The sequence below is a fragment of the Protopterus annectens genome, chromosome 1.part2, assembly GCF_019279795.1.
Source record: "Protopterus annectens isolate FY-2018-M chromosome 1.part2, PAN1.0, whole genome shotgun sequence".
In the NCBI taxonomy this organism is placed as follows: domain Eukaryota; kingdom Metazoa; phylum Chordata; order Ceratodontiformes; family Protopteridae; genus Protopterus; species Protopterus annectens.
In genome coordinates this window covers 4,128,715-4,143,469 of record NC_056727.1, presented here as the reverse complement: position 1 = coordinate 4,143,469, position 14,755 = coordinate 4,128,715, and positions in this window count along the sequence as shown.

Genomic DNA, 14,755 nt, shown 5'->3' with positions numbered 1-14,755 from the left:
AACCTTCACTTGAGAATAATTCTTTGATAAAAGTTTTTTATATATATAATATAATTAATAACATAAAATACTTTGTAATAGTTGATCGGAAAAACTTGATTTCCTAAATGTTGTGTATTCCAACACTACCATCTTGTGACTTTCATGAAAAGTACACTTAACTTGTCAAAGTTTAGCTGATCTCAGTTAAAGTACTGGTTTAATAGATAAAAAATCATTTAGGCCCGGAGGCTTGTTGGATTCTAAAACAATCTGCCAAAATAACTCCTTGTATTCTAGTTTATCCTCCCACATACCTCCCCTTATATTCCTGGGGACAGATTCCAAAACAAAGAAAGAAAATGTTGCATTAGGACAAGTTGTTTGATGTCTGAATAATGCATTTTTACTATTCTGTTTTCTTACTTTGTACAGGTGTTCGTAAATTCGACACCTCAATTTTCTTTCTGTCTTCCCCACATAAAAGGAGGTACATTGGTTGCATGTAGCAAGGTAAACTAGAGGAAGATTAATAAATTGAAAAGGGATATTTATGAGTACCAGAAAAACAGTAGTTACCCAAAACCACCTTTCAAGAAATGGGAATACAAAGGAAGAGCAGATTTTAAACAAGATGTTGGTGTTAACAGACAGGTTCCATACAATGAACTAGAATATGGGGCTGATTATGATACAGAGTTTCCACCCCTTACCAGGGAAGAACATTTTGTAAATGGGAACAACCAGAGACATCAAAATTTTCAGAGGAGGGGGGGAGAAGGGGGAGAGGGAGGTATTAACACAATTACACCCAACCAATATTAATGCTGATTATGTTAACAATGACTTTGACAGCAAAATATTACAGATTGACACCACCTATACATACAAAAATTTCTCTATTTATAATTTTAGTGGAATTTCTATTACAAAAGAGCATTTTGAATTGTTTAGTAAAGGATTTAAATTTATTCCCTACACTAAAGGAGATTTAGTCCAAACTATTATTGACATGAAGTTATTTTTAAGGAAAGTAAATTTGAAAACTATACTACCATCCACGGAGAACCATGGTTCAAATCTTCAGCACCCAAATCTGATTCGCCAGAGTATTTACAACCCCCCTTTCCATCCGCAAATCAGGAATCTTGATATGGTACTTGAAAAAGAGATTAGGAAGGTATTTAACCAAACATTGGTGGAAAACAATCTTTCTAAACAAGAATTTCAGATTCTGAATGCATTGAAGCAGAACACTGGTATTAGAATTATGAAACCAGATAAGGGAGGGGGGTAGTTATTATGGAAAACATTATTTATGAAGGAAAAATGAACTGCATTCTTAGGGATGAAACTAGATATAAATGTGTATCACTCAACAAAGTATATTTAGCTTATCACAAAATTGATATCTTATTGAATGACATGACTGTCGAAGGTACAATTGATAACAACTTGTACAAATTTTTATATGTACCCAAACCAAAAATTCCTACAATTTGCGGGATACCGAAAATTCATAAGAATGTGTATGACCCCCCTTTAAGACCGATTGTTTCGGCGGATGGATCAAAAACGCTTCCTATGGCGAAATTTGTAGATTTAAAGGCAAGCACATATGCAATGAAAATATTCACATATTGAAAGATTCATGGTATTTATTGAGATGTATCAAACCAGATCTCATGTCAGAAAATCTTATTTTTGTCACGATCAATGTAATAGATCTTTTTACCTGTATACCTCACGAGGAAGGGTTAATTATGTTTGAAGATATGATATTTGCTGATAACAAGCTTACACACTCTGAGAAGGTAGCCATTGTTGCACTAGCTGATACAGTACTCAAATATAATTTTTTACTTTTCAATGGAGAATATTATCAAGAAATACAGGGAGTATCAATGGGTGCAGCATGTGCACCCATATATGCCAACACAGTATTAGCTAGATGGGAAACTTTACATGTGCTGAACTCAGAATTTAATCAGTATTGGTCATTATATTGTTGTTATTTGGACGACATAGTTATTTTCTGGACAGGGGGTTATGACAAATTTCTTGAATTTTTCGATTACCTTCATAGCACGACAAGTTTTTTGAAATTTACCTATACCACCTCTACAGATAGGTTACAATACTTGGATATCGAAATTTATAAAAACAAGAACAATAATGACTTTGAAACAAAAGTATACAGGAAAAGCACATTTTGCAATTCCTTTCTCCACTACACGAGTGCACACCCCTCACACTGCAAAAAGAATATAGTGAAAGGGCAGTTTGTGAGGGGATCTCGTATGACAAGCAAAGCTGAAGATTTTCAGATAGAATGCAATTTATTAGAGGAGATGTTTTGTGCAAGAGGTTATCCAATGGGGTTTGTAAGAAATATTAGAAGGCGTAGAAAAACAGAATATCAAAATTCAAACCTATAAAAGGTATTTTGTTAGATAAGATATGCAGTACTAAAAATACTAACAATAATAAAACATATGGTTCTGACAAACAATACGAGTCTGCTTTAATTCTACAGTATAATACTTTTAATTTTAAGGTGAAAATGTTATTCCAGAAGGAATGGGATAAATTTTCATCTTTTTCTGACATTGAAAATATTAATAACTTTGCTCCTAAAATAGTGTATAAGAACGCATGGAGCATAAAAAAGATTCTGGAGAATAACAAAGTAGGGAATATTGATACACACAATAATATAACAATAGTAGGGGAAAGTAAGAATGGAACATATAAATGCGGACGTTGTAAGCAATGTGAACATATTATTAACAAAGGAAATCTACACGTTAACAGTAGGGATATAACAATAAACAGCAAGGGATATTACAACTGTGAAACAAAAGGGGTGATATACATAGCTACATGTGAGAAATGCAGTTCATTTTATATAGGCAAAACAGAAAGGGTGCTGAAGAGAAGAATCTATGAGCACACATATGAAATATCCAAATCTAAGGAGACTAATGCGTTGTATAAACATACTAAACTATGTGATGGCTCAAGATTTTTATTTTTTGTAATAGAACAAGTTAAAGGGGAAATGAGGGGTGGTTTATGGGAGGAATGGCTGGAATATAAGGAGGTTTGGTGGCAAATTATGTTGGAAGCCACCAAAGCACCAGGACTGAATGAACATATATCATTGTCCCCTGCTCTAAAATTGAGAGCAGCCAAAATATAATTTAAATATGTTCACTATTGTCATTTGGACAATAGATGGCATATAAAGTTTTAACAATGTGAATGAAAAGTAAAATGAACACATTATGAAATAGAATGAAACACACATTTATTTTAAATATTTATTCAATTCTTTATTTATGTATGATAGTGTATTGTAAGTGAATACTTTACATCTTGATGATTTTATTAAAGTTTTAATAGGTTTTAAAACAAGATTTTAGAACAGGTCACGCACAGTTTGTTTATTTACTTTTCAATATTCATGAGCTACACAAGTTTCATTGGTAGAACCAGGATGCAAATTTTTGTATTGGTTGAATTTAAATAGATTACAATATATAAGTGCCAATTAAGTATAATTAATTTTATCTGATGAAGTCCTATTTGTTTTGTGGACGAAAACGCATGGTTATAGAAGAGCGTTCATGTGCTGTATATTTCTTGTGGAATTTAATGTGCTGCTATTATCTGTGGAATTATATTAAAACCTTCGTACATTTTCTGGATTGTGCTCCTTTCCATCCTTTGGATTTTTGTGGTTATTAAGTCGCTGTTTGTTTTTTTTTGGGTGACGTTTGAGGTTTTTCTTGGTTTCGGCACCTTCATGATGGAAGGCAGTCCACCAGCTACGAACAAGGAAGAAGCAGGGCAATCGCGTAAGCTGATTGGTCAGCTTACGGAACTTATTGATTTGCTTACCCCGTTGTGCCATTCTTTGATTGGCAGAAGGCAGGAAGACACGGAAGCTAACATTGGAAGAACCGAAGGGTTTACGGCTTCCAAAAACAAAAGGAAAAGAAATAACTGCGAGTCTAGTCCCATACAAGGGGACAACGTGGAACCGAAAGGTAGCAGTTTTGACCCTGCCATCACGCCTTTGATTTTTTTGCCTTCAAGGGAGCACAACCAAAGAAGATTTATTAGCAGAGCAACAGACTATCAAGAACATAATGTAAATACCCTAGATAAGGGATCCGAAGGTACTGTCTTGACTTCTCCTTATCAAAAGGACTTAAAAGACTGGTTAATAATTCCTTTTAATTTTAATATTGAATCTAATACTAGCAGCGCTCCAATTGATGGAGAGTCTTATGCTACAAAAATTGAAAAGCTTTCGAAACTTATGTACAAATTTAAAACGCTTGCTGTAGAGAATAGTTATTTAACAGAATGTATTAGAAAGAAGGTGGTCCCGAAAGGGCTAAGGGTATGGAAATACCCAAATAATGTACAGCCTGGTTCTGATTACCATAACGAACTTATGGGTGTTTTTAACAATTGTGGATTAGAAATTTTACGGCTTATTATTAAGGAAAACAACAGAGTCCAGGAGAATTTACAACATGAAATAGATGTTCTGGACAGTTGTATTAAAAAGGATTTGTTATTTAAGGTTACACAAGAAAGGGACAAATATTTTGACATTAGGTATGATATAGATTCTAAATGCAAATTATTAGAGCAGAGGAAGATTAATAAATTGAAAAGGGATATTTATGAGTACCAGCAAAACAGTAGTTACCCAAAACCACCTTTCAAGAAATGGGAATACAAAGGAAGAGCTGATTTTAAACAAGATGTTGGTGTTAACAGACAGGTTCCATACAATGAACTAGAATATGGGGCTGATTATGATATGGAGTTTCCACCCTTACCAGGGAAGAACATTTTGTAAATGGGAACAACCAGAGACATCAAAATTTTCAGAGGAGGGGGGGAAGGGGGAGAGGGAGGTATTAACACAATTACACCCGACCCCTGTTACAGCTGATTATGTTAACAATGACTTTGACAGCAAAATATTACAGATTGACACCACCTATACATACAAAAATTTCTCTATTTATAATTTTAGTGGAATTTCTATTACAAAAGAGCATTTTGAATTGTTTAGTAAAGGATTTAAATTTATTCCCTACACTAAAGGAGATTTAGTCCAAACTATTATTGACATGAAGTTATTTTTAAGGAAAGTAAATTTGAAAACTATACTACCATCCACGGAGAACCATGGTTCAAATCTTCAGCACCCAAATCTGATTCGCCAGAGTATTTACAACCCCCCTTTCCATCCGCAAATCAGGAATCTTGATATGGTACTTGAAAAGAGATTAGGAAGGTATTTAACCAAACATTGGTGGAAAACAATCTTTCTAAACAAGAATTTCAGATTCTGAATGCATTGAAGCAGAACACTGGTATTAGAATTATGAAACCAGATAAGGGAGGGGGGTAGTTATTATGGAAAACATTATTTATGAAGGAAAAATGAACTGCATTCTTAGGGATGAAACTAGATATAAATGTGTATCACTCAACAAAGTATATTTAGCTTATCACAAAATTGATATCTTATTGAATGACATGACTGTCGAAGGTACAATTGATAACAACTTGTACAAATTTTTATATGTACCCAAACCAAAAATTCCTACAATTTGCGGGATACCGAAAATTCATAAGAATGTGTATGACCCCCCTTTAAGACCGATTGTTTCGGCGGATGGATCAAAAACGCTTCCTATGGCGAAATTTGTAGATTTAAAGACGAAGCACATATGCAATGAAAATATTCACATATTGAAAGATTCATGGTATTTATTGAGATGTATCAAACCAGATCTCATGTCAGAAAATCTTATTTTTGTCACGATCAATGTAATAGATCTTTTTACCTGTATACCTCACGAGGAAGGGTTAATTATGTTTGAAGATATGATATTTGCTGATAACAAGCTTACACACTCTGAGAAGGTAGCCATTGTTGCACTAGCTGATACAGTACTCAAATATAATTTTTTACTTTTCAATGGAGAATATTATCAAGAAATACAGGGAGTATCAATGGGTGCAGCATGTGCACCCATATATGCCAACACAGTATTAGCTAGATGGGAAACTTTACATGTGCTGAACTCAGAATTTAATCAGTATTGGTCATTATATTGTTGTTATTTGGACGACATAGTTATTTTCTGGACAGGGGGTTATGACAAATTTCTTGAATTTTTCGATTACCTTCATAGCACGACAAGTTTTTTGAAATTTACCTATACCACCTCTACAGATAGGTTACAATACTTGGATATCGAAATTTATAAAAACAAGAACAATAATGACTTTGAAACAAAAGTATACAGGAAAAGCACATTTTGCAATTCCTTTCTCCACTACACGAGTGCACACCCCTCACACTGCAAAAAGAATATAGTGAAAGGGCAGTTTGTGAGGGGATCTCGTATGACAAGCAAAGCTGAAGATTTTCAAATAGAATGCAATTTATTAGAGGAGATGTTTTGTGCAAGAGGTTATCCAATGGGGTTTGTAAGAAATATTAGAGAAGACGTAGAGAAAAACAGAATATCAAAATTCAAACCTATAAAAGGTATTTTGTTAGATAAGATATGCAGTACTAAAAATACTAACAATAATAAAACATATGGTTCTGACAAACAATACGAGTCTGCTTTAATTCTACAGTATAATACTTTTAATTTTAAGGTGAAAATGTTATTCCAGAAGGAATGGGATAAATTTTCATCTTTTTCTGACATTGAAAATATTAATAACTTTGCTCCTAAAATAGTGTATAAGAACGCATGGAGCATAAAAAAGATTCTGGAGAATAACAAAGTAGGGAATATTGATACACACAATAATATAACAATAGTAGGGAAAGTAAGAATGGAACATATAAATGCGGACGTTGTAAGCAATGTGAACATATTATTAACAAAGGAAATCTACACGTTAACAGTAGGGATATAACAATAAACAGCAAGGGATATTACAACTGTGAAACAAAAGGGGTGATATACATAGCTACATGTGAGAAATGCAGTTCATTTTATATAGGCAAAACAGAAAGGGTGCTGAAGAGAAGAATCTATGAGCACACATATGAAATATCCAAATCTAAGGAGACTAATGCGTTGTATAAACATACTAAACTATGTGATGGCTCAAGATTTTTATTTTTTGTAATAGAACAAGTTAAAGGGGAAATGAGGGGTGGTTTATGGGAGGAATGGCTGGAATATAAGGAGGTTTGGTGGCAAATTATGTTGGAAGCCACCAAAGCACCAGGACTGAATGAACATATATCATTGTCCCCTGCTCTAAAATTGAGAGCAGCCAAAATATAATTTAAATATGTTCACTATTGTCATTTGGACAATAGATGGCGCCATAAAGTTTTAACAATGTGAATGAAAAGTAAAATGAACACATTATGAAATAGAATGAAACACACATTTATTTTAAATATTTATTCAATTCTTTATTTATGTATGATAGTGTATTGTAAGTGAATACTTTACATCTTGATGATTTTATTAAAGTTTTAATAGGTTTTAAAACAAGATTTTAGAACAGGTCACGCACAGTTTGTTTATTTACTTTTCAATATTCATGAGCTACACAAGTTTCATTGGTAGAACCAGGATGCAAATTTTTGTATTGGTTGAATTTAAATAGATTACAATATATAAGTGCCAATTAAGTATAATTAATTTTATCTGATGAAGTCCTATTTGTTTTGTGGATGACATGGTTATAGAAGAGCGTTCATGTGCTGTATATTTCTTGTGGAATTTAATGTGCTGCTATTATCTGTGGAATTATATTAAAACCTTCGTACATTTTCTGGATTGTGCTCCTTTCCATCCTTTGGATTTTTGTGGTTATTAAGTCGCTGTTCGTATTTTTTGGGTGCCGTTTGAGGTTTTTCTTGGTTTCGGCACCTTTGTGATGGAAGGCAGTCCACCAGCTACGAACAAGGAAGAAGCAGGGCAATCGCGTAAGCTGATTGGTCAGCTTACGGAACTTATTGATTTGCTTACCCCGTTGTGCCATTCTTTGATTGGCAGAAGGCAGGAAGACACGGAAGCTAACATTGGAAGAACCGAAGGGTTTACGGCTTCCAAAAACAAAAGGAAAAGAAATAACTGCGAGTCTAGTCCCATACAAGGGGACAACGTGGAACCGAAAGGTAGCAGTTTTGACCCTGCCATCACGCCTTTGATTTTTTTGCCTTCAAGGGAGCACAACCAAAGAAGATTTATTAGCAGAGCAACAGACTATCAAGAACATAATGTAAATACCCTAGATAAGGGATCCGAAGGTACTGTCTTGACTTCTACTTATCAAAAGGACTTAAAAGACTGGTTAATAATTCCTTTTAATTTTAATATTGAATCTAATACTAGCAGCGCTCCAATTGATGGAGAGTCTTATGCTACAAAAATTGAAAAGCTTTCGAAACTTATGTACAAATTTAAAACGCTTGCTGTAGAGAATAGTTATTTAACAGAATGTATTAGAAAGAAGGTGGTCCCGAAAGGGCTAAGGGTATGGAAATACCCAAATAATGTACAGCCTGGTTCTGATTACCATAACGAACTTATGGGTGTTTTTAACAATTGTGGATTAGAAATTTTACGGCTTATTATTAAGGAAAACAACAGAGTCCAGGAGAATTTACAACATGAAATAGATGTTCTGGACAGTTGTATTAAAAAGGATTTGTTATTTAAGGTTACACAAGAAAGGGACAAATATTTTGACATTAGGTATGATATAGATTCTAAATGCAAATTATTAGAGCAGAGGAAGATTAATAAATTGAAAAGGGATATTTATGAGTACCAGCAAAACAGTAGTTACCCAAAACCACCTTTCAAGAAATGGGAATACAAAGGAAGAGCTGATTTTAAACAAGATGTTGGTGTTAACAGACAGGTTCCATACAATGAACTAGAATATGGGGCTGATTATGATATGGAGTTTCCACCCTTACCAGGGAAGAACATTTTGTAAATGGGAACAACCAGAGACATCAAAATTTTCAGAGGAGGGGGGGAAGGGGGAGAGGGAGGTATTAACACAATTACACCCGACCCCTGTTACAGCTGATTATGTTAACAATGACTTTGACAGCGAAATATTACAGATTGACACCACCTATACATACAAAAATTTCTCTATTTATAATTTTAGTGGAATTTCTATTACAAAAGAGCATTTTGAATTGTTTAGTAAAGGATCTAAATTTATTCCCTACACTAAAGGAGATTTAGTCCAAACTATTATTGACATGAAGTTATTTTTAAGGAAAGTAAATTTGAAAACTATATTACCATCCACGGAGAACCATGGTTCAAATCTTCAGCACCCAAATCTGATTTGCCAGAGTATTTTCAACCCCCCTTTCCATCTGCAAATCAGGAATTTTTATATGGTACTTGAAAAAAAGATTAGGAAGGTATTTGACCAAAAATTGATGGAAAACAATCTTTCTAAACAAGAATTTCAGATTCTGAATGCATTGAAGCAGAACACTGGTATTACAATTATGAAACCAGATAAGGGAGGGGGGTAGTTATTATGGAAAACATTATTTATGAAGGAAAAATAAACTGCATTCTTAGGGATGAAACTAGATATAAATGTGCATCACTCAACGAAGTATATTTAGCTTATCACAAAATTGATATCTTATTGAATGACATGACTGTCGAAGGTACAATTGATAACAACTTGTACAAATTTTTATATGTACCCAAACCAAAAATTCCTACAATTTTTGGGATACCAAAAATTCATAAGAATGTGTATGACCCCCCTTTAAGACCGATTATTTCGGAGGATGGATCAAAAACGCTTCCTATGGCGAAATTTGTAGATTTAAAGACAAAGCACATATGCAATGAAAATATTCACATATTGAAAGATTCATGGGATTTATTGAGATGTATCAAACCAGATCTCATGCCAGAAAATCTTATTTTTGTCACGATCGATGTAATAGATCTTTTTACCTGTATACCTCATGAGGAAGGGTTAATTATGTTTGAAGATATGATATTTGCTGATAACAAGCTTACACACTCTGAGAAGGTAGCCATTGTTGCACTAGCTGATACAGTACTCAAATATAATTTTTTACTTTTCAATGGAGAATATTATCAACAAATACAGGGAGTATCAATGGGTGCAGCATGTGCACCCATATATGCCAACACAGTATTAGCTAGATGGGAAACTTTACATGTGCTGAACTCAGAATTTAATCAGTATTGGTCATTATATTGTCTTTATTAGGATGACATAGTTATTTTCTGGACAGGGGGTTATGACAAATTTCTTGAATTATTCGATTACCTTCATAGCACGACAAATTTTTTGAAATTTACCTATACCACCTCTACAGATAGATTACAATACTTGGATATCAAAATTTATAAAAACAAGAACAATAATGACTTTGAAACAAAAGTATACAGGAAAAGCACATTTTGCAATTCCTTTCTCCACTACACGAGTGCACACCCCTCACACTGCAAAAAGAATATAGTGAAAGGGCAGTTTGTGAGGGGATCTCGTATGACAAGCAAAGCTGAAGATTTTCAAATAGAATGCAATTTATTAGAGGAGATGTTTTGTGCAAGAGGTTATCCAATGGGGTTTGTAAGAAATATTAGAGAAGACGTAGAGAAAAACAGAATATCAAAATTCAAACCTATAAAAGGTATTTTGTTAGATAAGATATGCAGTACTAAAAATACTAACAATAATAAAACATATGGTTCTGACAAACAATACGAGTCTGCTTTAATTCTACAGTATAATACTTTTAATTTTAAGGTGAAAATGTTATTCCAGAAGGAATGGGATAAATTTTCATCTTTTTCTGACATTGAAAATATTAATAACTTTGCTCCTAAAATAGTGTATAAGAACGCATGGAGCATAAAAAAGATTCTGGAGAATAACAAAGTAGGGAATATTGATACGCACAATAATATAACAATAGTAGGGGAAAGTAAGAATGGAACGTATAAATGCGGACGTTGTAAGCAATATGAACATATTATTAACAAAGGAAATCTACACGTTAACCGTAGGGATATAACAATAAACAGCAAGGGATATTACAACTGTGAAACAAAAGGGGTGATATACATAGCTACATGTGAGAAATGCAGTTCATTTTATATAGGCAAAACAGAAAGGGTGCTGAAGAGAAGAATCTATGAGCACACATATGAAATATCCAAATCTAAGGAGAATAATGCGTTGTATAAACATACTAAACTATGTGATGGCTCAAGATTCTTATTTTTTGTAATAGAAGAAGTTAAAAGGGAAATGAGGGGTGGTTTATGGGAGGAATGGCTGGAATATAAGGAGGTTTGGTGGCAAATTATGTTGGAAGCCACCAAAGCACCAGGATTGAATGAACATATATCATTGTCCCCTGCTCTAAAATTGAGAGCAGCCAAAATATAATTTAAATATGTTCACTATTGTCACTTGGACAATAGATGGCGCCATAACGTTTTAACAATGTGAATGAAAAGTAAAATGAACACATTATGAAATAGAATGAAACACACATTTATTTTAAATATTTATTCAATTCTTTATTTATGTATGATAGTGTATTGTAAGTGAATACTTTACATCGTGATGATTTTATTAAAGTTTTAATAGGTTTTAAAACAAGATTTTAGAACAGGTCACGCACAGTTTGTTTATTTACTTTTCAATATTCATGAGCTACACAAGTTTCATTGGTAGAACCAGGATGCAAATTTTTGTATTGGTTGAATTTAAATAGATTACAATATATAAGTGCCAATTAAGTATAATTAATTTTATCTGATGAAGTCCTATTTGTTTTGTGGACGAAAACGCATGGTTATAGAAGAGCGTTCATGTGCTGTATATTTCTTGTGGAATTTAATGTGCTGCTATTATCTGTGGAATTATATTAAAACCTTCGTACATTTGCTGGATTGTGCTCCTTTCCATCCTTTGGATTTTTGTGGTTATTATGTAGCAAGGTAAACTACTCCACAACTGTTACAATTAAACGTGCCTCTACTCGTGAGTAGTCTATTTCTTGCCACCAAATGGACTGAGTTTTTGTTACCTATATGAGAACACTGGGAACAAAAACCACATTTGTATGTCCCAAACCCACGCAAATCTGTACATTTAGGAAGGGAAGGACCAAGTTCAAACATTTGTTTAAAGTTAAAATCCCTACGATAAATAAACTTTAAAGGGGGTTGACTTTTCAGTGGTAAATCAGTAATTTGGACAAACCTTCCCCATTCTCTTGAGATAAGTTTCTTGATAGGTCCTGAGTCACCAGAATAGTCTAAGATGTATGCTCTGTCCCAACTAGTGGAAGTGTTGTTGTTTAAAAAATCAATCGGTGTAGGTGGGTCTTGTCCCAAGATCGGAGCAAATCTGTCCTTTCTCCCTTGAACCACCACTTCTAGGACCTCATCTAGTAAATGCTTTGGGTATGCTCTTTCCTTAAACATGCTAAGCACCTTGTCACATTCTATTAAAAATTCTTGATCGTCTGAGATCATTCTACTCACTCTTACCAGTTGCCCCTTCACTAAATTCTTCTTCTGAAAAAAAGGATGGGCACTTTTAAAATGAAGGTAAGAATTAGAAAATTTGTTTTTACGGTGTATATTGTATATATATCTGTACTGTTGTATTATAACCTTTTTTTTCCCTCAATGTCATTGCATTTCTTTCCATGTTTGTATTGCTGCATTATAAAAGCTTTACTGCTCATTGATATTGCCTTCATGTGCATGTTTGAATGTCAACATCTTTTCTGTTGAGTTCTGGGGAAGGGGTAAATGTATGGTTTCATTACATGCATATCTCTCTCTGACTTACTGCTAACTGGTGCACTGTTGAAATAATTTGTTTGTTGTTGTGCTATTGCCCTTTAAAACTAAAGTGTCAGTTAGAATAAAATCTGTTATCACTTGTCACCTTGGGGTGTTGGGCCTAAAGAAGGGATGTCACCAGAGTCAGGTAGGAAGGAACCCATATCTACTTCAGCTACACCTGTGGGTGCGCTACATATGTTTGCAGGATGCAGACACTCATGGGTGTTGAGATCTTGGGGTGAAACATTTTGCAGCTGGCATTTAAAAACTTGAAAAGCAACATATAATTATGCTTTCTCATCCTATTGCAATTTCTATATCCTTAACCATGTGTAGATATTTACACTATAATATTTACTCTTAATGTAATTTCAGGCTGGAGTCATGAACACCTACATTGTGTACATGATCTGTATTCAAGAAAATTCCTACCACATTTTTTGTGCTGTCTATTCACTCAGAAAGATTACACTAAATGTAAATGTGGTCTACACATTGTGGCAACATTCATGAATCCCCCTCAATATTTAAAGTTGCAAGAAAATCAGTAGGAAAACTAAAATTAGGAGCAAGAAGGTGTGAGGTATGCTCGTGTCATCTCTTCACTCATAACGATGTACACCATGCATCTGGCATTTCAGCTTTTTTCTACTTAAAAGTGCATATAACAAGTTTTCTACTGTTAATATATACTTTTTGAGTAAGTGCTCCCAAGCAGGGTCTGAATGAAGCCCTGAGGGATCAGTGCATAACCCAAAAGTCTTACATAAAATAAGAATAAAATACAATACACAGTACCAGTTTTTCTCTCTTTCTCTTGGGTTGTACATTTCTGGAGTTAGTATATAGAAGCAGTGAGCAGTGTGGGGGTGCGGGCCAGATGTGGGAGATGCTGGAAGTCTTGACTTCTACAAAAAAGTTACTGCTTGTTTTCTTTATAGAGTTTGCTTGGTTTGCATGTTTGTCAGTTCCGTTTGCTTTGCAGGGAAGTCTGGCATTTGCTGTGTTGGTTTGTTGAAAAGATTAATGTGACTCATGAAGTTCCACAATGAGATAAGATAGAACCAGCTGTAAATATCAGTACTATTACCCCGTCTCTAATACTGCATCGAAAGTCATTTATTTATGCAGTTAAACTCTGTTACTAACTCTGTTCATGTGCATTTTACTATACTATTATTATTGGTATCCCTGCACTTTATATAGTAGTTTATTATTAAAACCTATGCTGACAGGCTCAAATCCCTATCACTCTACTTGGTATTACACAGATTGCTCAGAGGTGATCTGTGTCTCGCCTACAGGGCAATCTTGGACCCTGTCCTACTAGAGATGCTCCATATTCATAAGTCTAACTCCTCGCACGTTACCCACTTGAAAAGCCTGAATCTAATACGCAACATCAACAAAACCTGCTGGACAGACAGGTTTGTCTCCCAGAGGCTGCCCTGTCTCTGGAATATACTTCCCATATATGTCAAACAGAGTACCTCGCTGACCCTCTTCAAGCACAATCTTGATGAGTAGATGGGAAAACATAAATTTGTCCCAGGCATTCCATCTATGTCCCTCATTGACAGGGGTGACAGGTGCTGACTGAGGTTTCTTTTTGGGGATAAACTCTTGGCTAGACTTGTAAGAGCCCCAGGGCCATTAGCCTAGTAACCTCTCATGATCCTGTGATGGGTTTTATGTTTGTGATTGTTACCAGTCTACTTAAGTAATTAACTCATTAAAATTAAATTTTAAATTATTATTTGATTTGCTACAGTCATTTTTTTTTCTGAAACATGTCTTGGATCTTCCTGATTCTTTTAAGGTTCTAGAAAGTTGTTCCCTCGCATTACCTGCGTCACTGACAGCACTAC